We start from the raw sequence: 15,096 nt of genomic DNA, 5'->3' as shown, positions 1-15,096 counted from the left end.
CATTTGTAGAGGTATATAACAGCCATCGAGGTACAAAAAACTCTTTTTGAACCATATGCTAAACCTAACAGGACACCCGCCATTTTGATTTACTTTGGAATGTGTTGCCATTTTTTTGGGCCATTTCATAGGGGTCATATTTTAACAAACTCCTCCTACAGAGTTTATCCGATCATCTTCAAACTTGGTGTGATTCATCTTAAGATGTTGAAAATGAAAAGTTATTGAAAGTTTTTTATTTCGTCACATGCTGTTGTCGTGGCATGCACTTTTTGCAAAGGAAAAAAATCCTTCTTAATGAAGCATTCCCAGTTGTACGAAGCAGCTAGAGCGACGAAAAATTGTACACATATGTAACAGCCCAGGATGTACAAAAAAGTCTCTTGGTGCCATGTGCTAAACCCAACAGGAAGTCCCCCAGGGGCCGGGCATCACATTTTGAGCTAAAAAACTCCTCTTTAACGAAGCATTCCCGGTTGTACGTTTCACCTAGCGCTATGATAATTTGCAGGCATACATAAGAGCCCATGATGTACAAAAAAGTCTCTTGGAACCATGTGCTAAACCAAACAGGAAGTCTGCTATTTTGATTTATGATGGGATTTGTTGCCATTTTTTGTGGCCTTTTTCAGGGGTCATATTTTAACGAACCCCTCCTACAAAATGTATCCGACTGTCTTCAAACTTGGTGTGTTTCATCTAAAGATGTTTAAGATGCAAAGTAATATGAAAGTTTTTTATTTTGTAACACGCTGTTGCCATAGCAATGCATTGTTTGTCAAGTGCTGCTTTTTTTTTTTTTATACACATGAAAACTCATGAAACTTTGCAAACACATCAGACTTGTCATGAACATGAGTTTTCAGAGATTTATTGTGCAATTTGCAATAAATAGCGCCCTCTAGACATTTTTATGAAGCATTTCCGATTGTATGATTATGCTAGACCTACAAAAAAGTATTATGTAGCCATTTGCCAAACCAAAGAGGAAGTCCGCTATTTTGATTTTATTTTGGGAATTATACATCATTTTTGGCCTTTTTCATTAAACTTTGCACAGACAAGGCATGGAAAAAACTAACATTTTAAATGGTCCTTGTTCCATGTAACAGTTCCCCAACGTGCCAGTACCCTGACGTGCAAGTAACCCAACGTTGTGCTCAATAGCGCCCTCTATGCATTTTTATGGAGCATTTCCAATTGTATGATTCAAGCGATACACAACTAAAGATGACTTGACCTAGATTTGTGAAAACTGGGAGGCATACCTATTAGCTTAAGACCTACAAAAAGTATTCTGTAGCCGTATGCTAAACCTAAGAGGAAGTCCGCCATTTTGAATTTATTTTGGGAATTGCGCACCATATTTTGCGTTTTGATTAAACTTTGCACACACAAGGCTTGTCAAAAACATTTTAGATGGTCCTTGTCCTATTTGACAGTACCCCAACGTGCCAGTACCCCGACGTGCAAGTACCCCAACGTGGCCCGGGTTGCGAGGGCCCTTTATAGCTGCTCGCAGCTCTAGTTGATATTAATATTTGATATTTTCTTTCTTCTGTAAATCATATACAAACCAACTAAAGTTTCTTGAGAGAATTATGATAAAGAATATGACAGTTATTGTCAGAAAGTACAACATAGGGAATGACAAATGAAGATAAATTTAGCAAGTTAGTTGTATTGGTTGATTCTTCCTGTTGTGTGCTAAGAGGTTTGGATCCCAAAGGCGCAGACACAAATAAGATTTTATCTATTTATTCACATCGAGAGGCACAGAAACTCAGAGACGCTGTACACAGGAACAGGTGGACAATAATCCGGCAACCACACACACTTCTCAGACAGCTTATAAAGACAGTAAATCATTCTCATTGGTTGTGGCTAGACATGTGGCACCAGTACTGACATCGAATCATCTGATTGGCTGTTGACTGGTTTCTAAGCCGATTGCATCAGTTCAAATACAATAAATAGAACCAAACATTAGACATTTGCCTCAAACAAATCATCAGTTCACATAAAGTCAACTTTCAGACATTTGCTGCAAACAAAACCCAGTCATGATAGTTTAACCCAGGCGTGACCCCAGACATGACAGTACCCCAACATTACTCCTGCATGACTCGAGTCATGTCACTTCCAGCTGACTTTGAGGTATATTTATCCAAGCATGTTAGAAAAGATGAATGGATGCAACACATCAAGTGTGTAATTGTACATATGAATAGCTCAAAGCTTCAAGTGGCTGACTTGGTAAAGGAAGAACTATCATTTTGACTGTCAAATTGATGAAGAAGATATATATACTTTGGAGTAAAATCACTTTGGCTCAGATTAGCACTGATTTATTCGCAATTGAGGTTGCATGTTCAATTGACTTTATAACCTTTTTAAAACTGGGCAGCTATCATCCACTAAATCTGGTGTGACGTGAGCGCCAGACTGTATGTTGTTTTTTTTCCACCTTTCCATCTGCCTGTGTATTGCCGCATAGGAGCAGATTTACGGCAGGTGTGGCATGTTGTCTGTGCGTGGCAATGTGGCCGGTCAGGTTGAAGGCACACGTGACGAAGCAGCTGACTCTCAGTCACACTCCACATATATTCCAATTTGCACACTTGTGCTAAAAACTTTCGACAAGCTTCCTCTTTGCCCCATAAAGATGTAGCCTTTTACTGCCTCCTGGCTGTTTTTCCCTTCATTCATAACATATCCGTTATATATTGTTGCACATAATAAATTAATGTTTTATTACTGGCTCATATCATGAGAAATCTCTCATGCAGTAAGATGACAAAAATGACGCCACTGTTTTTCTGTGCTGCTGTTCTTGTACTCTGCTGCTTTAATAATGGCATGTCAGCCATATAAAATCATCCTATTTACATATGAGTGCTGTTGATATAATGTCATGGGACGCTGCTTTATAGACACAGTAGGAGTTACCGCTTTCCTACTTCATTGGTTACAAATCTTGCAGAGTAGTGTTTTGCACTTGACACTTTACTGTACTGTACTGTACTGTACTGTACTGTACTGTACTGTACTGTACTGAATTAATTTATTTAATTCAATCTCTGGTGTAATAACCTTATTTATTGATTGAATTTGTATTTTTTATATTATTATTATTATTATTATTATTATTATTATTATTATTATTATTATTATTATTATTAATCTCTGGTGTAATAACCTTATTTATTGATTGATTGAATATTTATTTTTTATTTTATTACCGGTTTTCTTTTTTTGTTTTGTTTGGTTTTTTTGGGGGGGGTTTTTAGAGCTTAGAATTGTTCATTCGGTAGTCTTACCGATTCAACGTCTTATCATCATTGTTCTCTTTTTTTTTTTTTTTTTTAAAGTGTATGTGTGCGTTTGTGTGCGTGCGTTTGTGTGGGCGCGTTTGCGTGCGTGTGTGCGTGTGCGTGCAAATACGTATAAATTTATACTCATAGTTCACCTAAAACCTCATAAAAATCCCATCACCTTCACCTTAACCAGGTCGTGAGGTTCAAATGGTCAGGAGACCAGAGAAAAGGTCAGAAAAGAAAGATAAATCAAAGTGAAAAAAAATTACTTATGTCAAATAAGAGCATGAAAATTGTATATAATGAGTATGAGTATATGATTTATAAATGTATTATGGTATATGTCTAGGAATTTCATGTACATATGTTGCTGGATAATGCACGCATCATTTTATTTTTAAAAATATTAACTTTGTATTGTATTAATAATGAAATAAGTTTAAATGTATAATGTATGAGGTGTAGGACTAGATAAGTTTTTAACTTCTTCCTACTCCCTTTTGAACATGTAAACTACGATGAGTTTGTTTTTTGTTTTTTTCTTTTCTTCTTTTCTTTTTGAACTTTTGTTTCTCTGCTGTTTGTTTTTATGTTTATATGTTCAATCAATCAATCAATCAATCAATCAAATCCAGCACCGACCAAACACTTCCTGCCTTCCAAATGGTTACAAAATCAAAGTCTTACGCCAACCCCAGAAGCCTCTATATTCCAACAAATTAACGAGATCTCAAGAGACCAGAGGAAAAACTAAAGAGAGGAAGGAGGGAAGGATCGATGACGCAGAGTGAGATCCATAGAAGCCAGTACATCCAGTCCATCAAAGTGAAATCCAGCACCAACCAAACACCTCCTGCGTGGTTACAAAACTAGAGCCTTATGCCAACCCCAGAAACCTCAAACTTCCAATAAATTGAGGAGATCTCAAGTGACCAGAGGAAAAACTAAAGAGAGGAAGGAGGGAAGGATAGATAAAGCAAAGTGAGATCCACAGACACCAGCACCCACTGATTCAACGAGCAGTTGGAGGGAGAGGCGAATTCTGTTTGAGTTTCAGTAGATGCTGGTGTCAGGGTTACAGGCGAGCTAGGCGGTCGCCTAGGGCGCCATCTTGTGGAGGGGGCGCCAAATTGCAGAAAGGAAAAAAAAATTTTTTTAAAAACACAAAAAGCCCTCCCCCCCTCTCGTGTTTTCTAGCATAAAATGTTATATAGCAAATATATTTTATTGAGTTCCTTTTTTTTTTTTTATTACTTCTATTTCAAATAAATGACTGTGAGTTCACGACCTGCTGTCCTGGCACCCTGAACCTGACCCGCTGCTGCCGCTTACAATGAATGAAAGGTAGGGGGAGGGGTCGTATATCATCTCAGAGTGTAGTGGCAGCACTTTAGAAAGATAGATAGATGGTTGGCACACTTGTGTTGTTTATACATTGACATCGACAACAATGAAAAGGTCCAGGCCTTCAAGTGCTGCATTAAGAAAGCGGCGAAAGGAGGAGGAGGACGAAAAACGGGCCCAGGGTAGAGGTACGTATGTCTGTCAATCATCATTGTTTATAAAATAAACACGAAAATAGCGTTAGCTTCTTAGCTTGCTTGTAACTTGTTTACTGCACCATTACATCCATGCTACTTTGCACACAAGAGTGGGGCAACGCTTGCTGAGTTTAAACTAAAACAGCCAGTAAGTCCAGATACCTGCCAATGGATTTGCACAAGTCATTGTTTCACATAACCACATTAATTTATTAATTTATTGAAAATAAGAATTATGTGCTGGTTTAATGTAAACATCGATATAGTAAATGCATTTTTTTTTTAACTAGATTCGCTGAGAAAATATTTGCAGCCACAACAAGCACCTGCAGAAGCTGTGGTAAACAATCCTTCAGTGTCATCTTCACCAAAGGCTACTGAATGTAAGTGCATGGATGGTGCATTTAATACAAACAGCCATAATTTCTGACATTGTATTCTATCATAATGCAAATGGATTTGTTTTCCCTGCTTTAACACCAAAATAATTTGAAGTGATGTATTTTGTTTAATGTACAGCTGAAGCAACAGCCAGTCAAGCACCAATCAGCAGTACTTTGAGTGACACAAAGCTCGATCTTCTAGATCCAGGTGACTATTTAAGTTATATCAGCTATTGCTGCATCATGTACAGTGCTCAGCATATATGAGTATACCACCTTTGAAAAATGTAAAGATTTTGTTCAATATCTCCCCGCGACCCTTGTGAGGAATAAGCGGTCAAGAAAATGGATGGATGGATGGATGTTCAATATCTCAATAAACATAAGAACAATTTCCAAAATATTGACAAAATGTTTTCTGTAGAATACGCACTTGACTCACAACATGAAAGTAAGGTTGTAATAGGATGCATAGATTACAAAATCTTCAATTTAATCAAATTAACTAATGCAAAAAAAAAAAAGCAACCCACAACAAAAACGACTACATCTAGTATTTTCTATGAGCTCCATGACTGTTATGGGTAGCAACATGTCTGCTAGGCCTGGAATTAACAAGCCTTTTTCTCGGGGTCTACTTATTTGTGCAATATGTACTCTAATAAATTAAAAAAAAAAAAAAAAAACAACTCTTAGCAGAGATGCAGTCATTTCTTACCTGGCCAAAATCCAATATGTCAAGCATGGAACTTTTAGTTTTTCTAGAGGAGAAAAAACTTAGAGAAATCTATCCCAACATGTGGGTAGCACTCAGAGTGGCCGCTACCATACCAGTGACTGTAGCATCAGCTGAGAGATGCTTTTCCAAGCTTAAACTAATAAAAAACTATTTAAGGTCTACCATGTCACAAGAACGGCTAACTAGAGTGGCACTTATCAGCATCAATCAAGAAGTATCCAGGCAGCTATCCTTTGACGCACCAATTGATGCCTTTGCTGCAAGGAGGTCCCGGCGTGCACTATTTTTTAAGTATTTGCCGTTATGTTTTTTTTTTAATTTTTTTTTTTATGTTCCTGTTATTTAGTGAAGTTTTTTTGCACACTATTCACATTATCTGTGAATCACCTTATTGCCAAAGTTTTACGATATATCAAAGTTTGTATATTGATACATTTACTATTTTTTTGTATCTTACACAATTATTAATGTACATAGTGAAAACATTTTGAGGTTTTAAATACTGTCATTTTGCAAAAAATGCAATAAAAAGTTGCATTGCATTGTACTTCTGTTATTTTTCTTATTTTTATTTGTTTGTGGAATTTGGTATTTATTGTGTGGTGTGCTATTAAATATAATATATCTATAATTTTTTTTGTGTGTTTTTTTTTTATGGGATTGCGGGGGGGGGGGCTACCATGTACATTTTCGCCTAGGGTACCAAATCATGTCGGGCCGGCCCTGGCTGGTGTGATGGATCTGGCATGAAAAGGACCGTCACCAAAGAAAGAAGCCATCAACCGCGGCCCAGCAAAGCGAGCACCGCCCCCCCGGAATCCCCCGGGCCGCGGCAGCACCAAGGCCACCCCCACGGCACCCGGGCGGACACCGACCCAGACGCCCAGAACACCCCCGCCCCCGCCCACACCCCCGAGCCCAAGGCCGCAGAACGTCAAATGTTTGACGTTTTTTATTTTTTTTTATCAGCAGCATGCCATAAATAATTTACAGTAAATAAAGTTTTGAAATATTAATTTCCTTCATGTAACCAAGTGACAAACTCATTGAGATTAATAATCTATGTTCCAAGAATGACATGGAAATATTTGTGTTTAATAAATCTACAGAAGACATGGGTCTCTTGTTTTGAATTTAGGAACTGGAATACATTTCAGGCTGTTCTATTTATGTTTTAACCCCTTCGGGCCCATAGATGATTGCAGTGGACATGACATATTTGCAACTCTAAACCAATAAAACGCATAATTTGGATGATGTCACTTCAGGTTCATGATTTGATATTAGCTAACCTATCACAATCACAAGTTGATTTGCATGATGTCCATGTTAAAAACGTTACATATAAGCTTGATAAGTTTAAAAACACGTTACAGCCAAACTCTATTATCCTGGCGTCCACTATAGCAAATAAAACATGAGATAACCCTAAAAAATTTTCCCCATGTTGTTCTTATGTGGGAAAAAAAAAAAAAAAGAGTCAAAATCATAACAAAAAAAGAAAAAGAAAAAAAATGCCGGTGTTCTGTCGGATCAGCATACCTCGTCGGATCAGCATACCCGTATGCTGATCTGACAGCTGCCTCTATCGGGCTAGCATACGTAGTCAGAATAGCATTCCTACGTTACGACGATCCCGTAAATGATAATAATACACTGCAATTAGGCTAAACACAGATGCATATTAAAAACACTAGAGCTACCAAAGAAGCATATGTATAGTTAGTTTTAACACAAGCATGCTGTTCTGACGGCTGATTGTAACATCGGTATGCTGTTTTGATGGCTGAAATGGGCACCCACAGCACATTGTTGCCTTAGTTTACTAGTCAAGAAAAAATAAGGCCAACTATAGAGCCACATTAAAACTTCAGAGGACAATATGCCAACGCGCTCCCACAAACGATTTGCATGGATTTCTGTATTTTTAGATGATTTAAGTCTTCGCGTCTCATTCCGTTGTGTTCATTTTGCTGACTGCTGCGTTCAGGTGTAGGCTTATGTGCACAGGGTCGTCATACGAAAACATTTTTATATATCAAAACAAACTGTTGTCAATAAATTTAACAAAAACCATATGCAGGCGCGGATGACAGTTTCCTCACCAAACTGAGGCTGAATGCACATTATAATGACTTGCACACGAACTGCCCACTAGGTGACACAATTGTCATTTCTAATTAGTGTAAAAGGCAACATTATAATCAAACAACAAAATATTGGCTCCAGCGATACCCATTATGTATGATAGTTGTCTACATGACAGAAAATTGTCTAGATTTAATTGGACAGATTTTGTAGGCTGTGAGAGAATTTGCCAGTTGGAACACCATTGCTTAATTTTGAAAGAAACATTTGAGAAGACTCGAAAAAAATGAGCTTTATTGTTGAATTCAAAATGAAAACCGATGCAGGAGGACTATGAAACATATTTTATGTACAAACTACAATACACGTTGCCAGTTTGCTAAAAGTACAAAAACATCAAGTGACAAAAACTACATAACCTCCGTCTCAAAAGATTCCAAACTACGATGGCTGTAGCAAGTCAGCAATTTAAGTTGCTTTTTTTTTTACACTTAAAAACATTCTGCACATTCAGCATGTGTCCACCGCAGACAGAATTCACATTGCACCTTAAAATAAGAAGAAAAAACACACATTAGTGAAGCCCCAAAATTGTTTTTGAATAAGTGTAGTACAAGCATCTGTCACTGTGCCATAATAATAACGCACAGTGATCCACGACGCTAACTGCAGAACAAAACTTACTTTCTGAATAAAATACTTTCACTATATAAAATAATTACAAAACGAAGTAAAATGAAGTTCTAAATAATCAGTTATTGCATACTTTTATTTACTTGTCAGCCGAGGTATGCTGCTCCGACGAGTTCGACAGCGTGATGATGTAATTGCCTACTGCGCATGCGTAGCGCGTGCGCAGATGTGTGAGGTATACTCCTTCGACGGGTATGCTGGTTTGTCGGAACACCGGTCTGAAAGGTTTACAATGCACCTGTGTATTATTCTACTAAAGCCTGGTTCACACGGCAAGATTTTAAAATTGTCGGCCGATTTCCAATCTTTGACAGAGACCACACGTGAAGAGAAAAAAATCACGGGAGTTCCAGTTTTGAACGTACCGTGCGTGGTGTGCGGCCACACTGCACAATCAACACACTCCACACGAGCCGAGTTCATTCAAGAATGTGACGGGAAGTCTCGCAAAACCTCTCGAGATTAAACGTGGCTTCCGAGTCGTCAACATGAGTTGATCCTGGTTTTCAGCCGAAAAAGCGGCATAAAAAGACAAGGTGTTGTTTAACGGAGTGTAAATGGGCACTGGCGAGACATCGCTTGCCCTCGGCTCGGTGCTTGGCGGCGCGGGTTGGCGTCCCACCCGGAGACCACGTTTATTTGTGGAGAATGTGTGTGCGTGTATACAAAAAAAAAAAAAAAAAAAAATACAAATAATTAAAAAACTAAAAAGAGTGTAATAGCGCGAGCACGGACTTTCTGCTGCGTCATGACTGTTTTGATTTTGGATTCCCCACCGGCTTCCTCGCTGGCTCGCTTTCTGATTGACTGCACGTATGTAGTTAAATTAGGGCCAAAAGTTTTGTACTTTAAAAAATAAAACTCGAAAGCGCAAGCGATAATCTTCACAGATAATCCTGCCGTATGTATTGTCACCACACACGGCGCCTCCTAATGTCGGCGCTCGTAAGGACCCCCGACTTGAAATCGGGCATATCCAACATGTTGGATTTTTTGGCCTGATTTCGTTTCGCTCAGCAGATTGACAGTGACGTGCATGCATGCTGCGCGAAACGAAATCAGGCCAAAAAATCCAACATGTTGGATATGCCCGATTTCATGTCGGGGGTCCTTCCGAGCGCCGACATTGGGAGGCGCCGTGTGTGGTGACAATACATACGGCAGGATTATCTGTGAAGATTATCGCTTGCGTCTCGGCGCGTCTTTACGATTATCGGGAGGGGAAATTCGGGGCTAAAATCGGGCCAATTCTCCTGCCGTGTGAACCAGGCTTAAAGCACCCCTTTATAGTGGAAAAATATAATTTAATCTGACATATAAACATTCATCTATCCAACTGCTTATGTTTGGACAAATAAAAGCCTCTCTTTTGATTAGATGCCCACGCAGAACAAGCATGACAAAAATAAACAGACGTGCTGTACTTTCAAATGGATGAGCAGACAGCTTCAAAGATGACCCCACAGTAAACATGGAAGATATGCTGTCCATTGGGGGTGTTTTTAAATATGCTTGCATGTGAACATCATATCTATAGAGGTTGTGGTAGTCGGGTTTGTGTCAGGCGTAGGATGCAAAATGAGCAAGAAAAATACATGACATGAAATAAAATATGATCAAAATGTGAGAGAGATGTAAAAGAATGGGCGGGGGCTTTTCTTTTGTCTGAGCTGCAGCCTGTTTCATTAACGCACCAGCCAGCTTTCCTCCTCCTCCTCCTCGCTGAATCCAGACGGTGAAGCCCGGTTACAGCCTCTGTATTCATTATCACCTCTGCATACGCCTCCACACCCCCACCCCACTCAGGATGATGGGGGGGCCACCGTAATTGATAATTAAAGTGCAATAACACAGCGGTCACTGCAATCGCACCGCAGGAGCAGATCCCCACCTCACCAACACACGCACACACACATATATACAATTAATGCTGCAGTACCTATAGATGACCCGCATACGCTCATACAACTAAGACACACTTTACATAGGTGAATCATTAATGCAAACATCCATCCATCTATTCGTTTTCTTGACCACTTATTACTCACAAGGGTCGCGGGGGGTGCTGGCGCCTATCTCAGCAGGCTCTGGGCAGTAGGCGGGGGACACCCCGGACCGGTTGCCAGCCAATCGCAGTAATGCAAACATGTAGAAAAAAAATAAGAGACAAATGGTGGGGTGAAAGGAGTTCTACAGCATATAGAGAGAAACAGGTGGAACAAGATCCATTCAAGGAAAGATGGTTGAACTCCAATTTCCTTTTCCTTCCTCCTTTTCTCTATAATAGAAGCTGAGCCCATCTGTTCCAGGTTTAAGCTATCAAGCCACTGGAAATTATCTGATGTCTCATACAACTCAAATGCAGTGGAAACTCATTTTTTGTTTGCCCTACTTTTCGTATGATTTGGTTTTCAACTTTTTTTTTTGGCAGTACATCTGCTTTGGTTCCTTTCAGTTGAAAAGTGTCTGCCTGCATGACTGGGTCACTCATTTCCTCATTAATCGAGCACCTACAGAACTATAAAGTTTTTGTTTTTTTTTGTTTTTTTTTTTTTTTGTTTTTTTTTTTTTGAGTGAGTGAGTGTCACAGTCTTGGCCCACAGATGGTACAAAATAGATCATTTATATCAAGACAAAACAGAATTGGTCCCAAGTTTGAACCCTGTGGGACACCTGTGACTTGATTATTGAAAGTACATTTTTGTACAGTGTATTTTGACATATTTAGATATGATTTAAACCTATTATAAGTAAACTATTGGGCTAATTTAAATGTGATCAAATTTAGACTTGAGACTATTATGATTCACTGTGTCAAACGCTTTTTGGAGATCTAAAAAAAAAATTGCACCAACCACACTGCCACTGTCCATTTACAAACTTAATTCTTTCAATAAAACAAAGAGTTGTAGTTTCTTTTGCGTGGTGGACCCTAAATCTGTGTTGCATGGTAAGTACAGTTGTATACAATATTTTATTTATATTTTAAAAGGTTTAAAGATTGCAAGATTTTTGGTGTTTTTGTGGTTTTCACTTTAGGTTTTGTTGTGAACTTCTTTTGAGTGGTGTATGAAATTATTGCTTCACAAATTACCCCACAAGTACTCTTCAGGAAATGCAATACCATAAGAAAACATACATACAACATAATTCTGCTTAAAATTTTGCTTGATGATATTGATATATGGATCGATCTGCCCCCCGCCCCCATTTTCTCAGGCTAGGCAACAACAGACTGTTTGCTTTGTTTTTGAATGCTAGATGTGAGCCTGGAGATATCAAACAACGAGATGCTAGATATGAGGAGTCTGTATTGTCATATTAGGAAGATGCAATGGGAACATCTAACTACATGCAATAATGAAGAAGAAGCAGAGGTGCAATGAGGAGCAGAGCTGAGGGATGAAACAAAACAATACAAATGTTAATTCAGGCAAATCAATACATAGACAAGGTAGCAAGGCTAATGCTCTATTGATTACACATGAGGTGAGTTTTTTTCAGCAGCTCTGTTGTCTGTGCAGACCTTTTTAACATCTCAGTTAGATGGCATATTTAATTAGCTACAAATGTGTTTCACAAGTATGCTCAAATAAAGTGACGGTTACGCCAGAAATAATAAAACATTTTTTCACATCAAAATGAAAACAAATGAAGAATGTTGTGATTAAGCTCTTTTTTTTTTGTGCAGATGTATGTGCTTGTTTAATCAAGCAGAATCCCATGCTGTCATACATTGTGACGGAAAGACAACAGGGATAAGAGAAAGACGGAAATGACTGTTGAGGCTCAGCTCCCTCTCGGCATGCTCTTCAAACTCGTTTAGTGAGGAATAGAGGATTCAATCTGATGTACAAAGTACTACGTGCGATGTAATTACAGAACAAAACAGGGAGGCGCAGCCTCCACTGATTAGCCAGAGAGAACTGGTGATTGCATGCAATATGTATTGTACTCTGTATGGATTAGTGTAGGCGGCGCAGGTGATCGTTCCTCATTGCCAGGAACATACTGTTCTGATACTGATACAACTTTCCCAGCTGTATCTGTGCAGTAGATTTACCCCCATTTCGAAAGTGCTTGTGACAAAACTGAAAAAACATATATAATTGCAAAGAGGTTTGAAACAGTGGTTAGCGCATCTTGCTCACAGTTCTGAGGCTGTGGGTTTAGTTTCCTCGCACATTCACACAAAACATTCAGGTTTGATTAGTTGAAGGCTCAAAATTGTCAATGTCAGTGCCATTCATTTTCACTGACCACATCCAAACCGGATTACCTCCAGACAAGCTAAAGATAGCTTTGAATAAACTTGACTAGATGAGAAACAGCGAGAGTTGCACAGAGGAACAGAGGTAATAATCCGACAAAATACACAAACTTCTCAGTTACCTTATATAGTAGGGGTGGGACAAAAAAACGATTCGACCGAACCATCTGTCGTCAAGGGGAGCTAAACGGCCGTATCGGTAGCAGACTTGTCAACCGATACAAAATCCGCCGGGAATCCTTAGATACATTGCTTGTCAAGCTGTTGACCGGATATCGCGTTGCTGTGAATCGGTTGCGAGTGAGGCTTTATGGTTTTCATAACAATAGCAAGAGTTCTGCACCGTGCTCTACTTGTTTTGTTTACATTTCAGTAGCAGCACTATTCAAGCTACTTCCGTGTTTACAGAGAGCGAGCAAAGTAGCGCTCAGAGACGCTTCATTCCCCGGATGTTGTAAACATAATGCAAAGACGTTACGCACCTTGGGGGGGAGCCTACCGTCAACGCCGTGTTCGCGACACGGCGCGCGCGCGCGCGCACAACGAGTGACAACATGCAACAGTGGAGACAGTTAGCAAAAGCCGGTGCCGTACATCTCGGTATTTCCCATGGCTATCGAGCCTCTCGGTGCACTTGTATGTCCCGGGCCGGCGTTGGTAGTGCGAGCGAGCCAAAAAGAATAACTCCCGTGACGATCCAATGCATGGATTCAAACGACACAGGTATGTCCCACAGCCAACACACCAGCTAAGCTAAAAGCACACTGCAAGTATCTCATTTCTCAGTTTGTGGCTCCCTGTCAATGTCTACAACTAGCATGAGCAGCAGATAGGAACTGAGACGTGCCCGCGATTACGTCATCAAACTCAAAATGAACGACAGCCCAAAAAAACAAAACAAACAGTGGTGATTCCGTGGTCATCATCGTGTCTCAGATTAAAAACAAAACAAAAAAGATATCATACATTAACCAAAAATGAATGTGATGGCAAAGAAAAACAAAAATTGTTGATAAAAAGGTTAGGGCACTTTTGGAAATATTTTTGGATATATTAAGTTGTTAAAATGTGTTTGATAGATTTATTGTTCCATAAGGTGGCTTCATATTTCTTTTGGCTGGAAGGTAGGTTTATTTCATGTCTCAAATTTATGTTTCTGAAATACTTCACAATGTGGACATATTCTGTTTAATTGTGTTGGTGTCTTTTTAAAGGTTAAATATTTATATTTCAAATTGAATTATCAGCCTTTTGTTTTCCTGATCCTGATTTTGAATTAAAAAACAAAAAAACAATTATAACTGTCAATAACAACTAATAAATATTTAAACTGATACATTTTTCAGTCATATCGCCCAGCCCTTTGTTCCGGTCCATTTAAATAATTGATTCAATATATAAAAATCTAGAAGACATTGTTGTTGTTCTTTTTTTAACACATTTGTAGATACTGTAAAAATTTGTGGTGTTTTAAGATTGTTTACAAGCAACAAATGTCACTATAAGTTTTGAATATTGAAATTAATCGTATCGAATCGTAAATTGTATCGTTCCCAAACTTAATCGAACCGTATCGAACCGTTCTGTTCTGAAAGATAATCGTTTTTCAATCGAATCGCAACTTGTGTATCGAGATACATATCGAATCGGCCTCATGTCAGAGATTCCCACCCCTATTATATAGACAATGAATCGATCTGATTGGTTGTGGCTAGACATGTGGGTAACAGGACTGACATGGAATTATCTAATTGGCTGTTGACTAGATAAAGAGATTAAAGATTCTTGACATCACATAGCTCTTGACATCACATTACCAGCTGAAACTAGATGCTGTTACGTCAGGTCAAAACAGACACTTGACCTCAGTTCAAAACAGACACTTGACCACACGGTCATGACCCAAACATAACCCTGGCCCCAAATAACACAAAGGCAATACGGTCATGACAATTTTACTGTATCTACTATTGATAAATAAAAAATTCCCCAAGGTGAGCTTGTCTAATCTGTATACCCATGGGCAATTTGAGTCACTGTCTTCAATAGGAATGTAACAATATCC

The 15,096-nt window shown here is 38.9% G+C and overlaps 2 long non-coding RNA genes across 3 annotated transcripts; one reads left to right on the top strand and one right to left on the bottom strand.

Annotated features, from left to right (window-relative positions):
* The first annotated feature begins 774 nt into the window (after positions 1-774).
* Positions 775-7,095, top strand: LOC144021354 (uncharacterized). Of its 2 annotated transcripts, XR_013284112.1 has the most exons (3): positions 775-5,241; positions 5,378-5,449; positions 6,679-7,095. It is a non-coding gene; the product is annotated as an uncharacterized LOC144021354 (long non-coding RNA). The 2 variants fall into 2 exon arrangements; XR_013284111.1 differs by having other exon boundaries at positions 5,378-7,095.
* Positions 7,096-8,397: 1,302 nt separating this feature from the next.
* On the bottom strand, positions 8,398-14,788 carry LOC144020938 (uncharacterized). The gene is made up of 3 exons (XR_013284002.1): positions 10,810-14,788; positions 8,835-8,979; positions 8,398-8,616 (listed from the first exon to the last, which is right to left on the bottom strand). It is a non-coding gene; the product is annotated as an uncharacterized LOC144020938 (long non-coding RNA).
* Between the last annotated feature and the right edge of the window lie 308 nt (positions 14,789-15,096).

The sequence above is a fragment of the Festucalex cinctus genome, chromosome 6 (genome assembly GCF_051991245.1).
Source record: "Festucalex cinctus isolate MCC-2025b chromosome 6, RoL_Fcin_1.0, whole genome shotgun sequence".
NCBI classification, from domain to species: domain Eukaryota; kingdom Metazoa; phylum Chordata; class Actinopteri; order Syngnathiformes; family Syngnathidae; genus Festucalex; species Festucalex cinctus.
The sequence above is the reverse complement of the archived record's forward strand: the minus strand, read 5'-3'. Positions and strand labels throughout refer to the sequence as shown.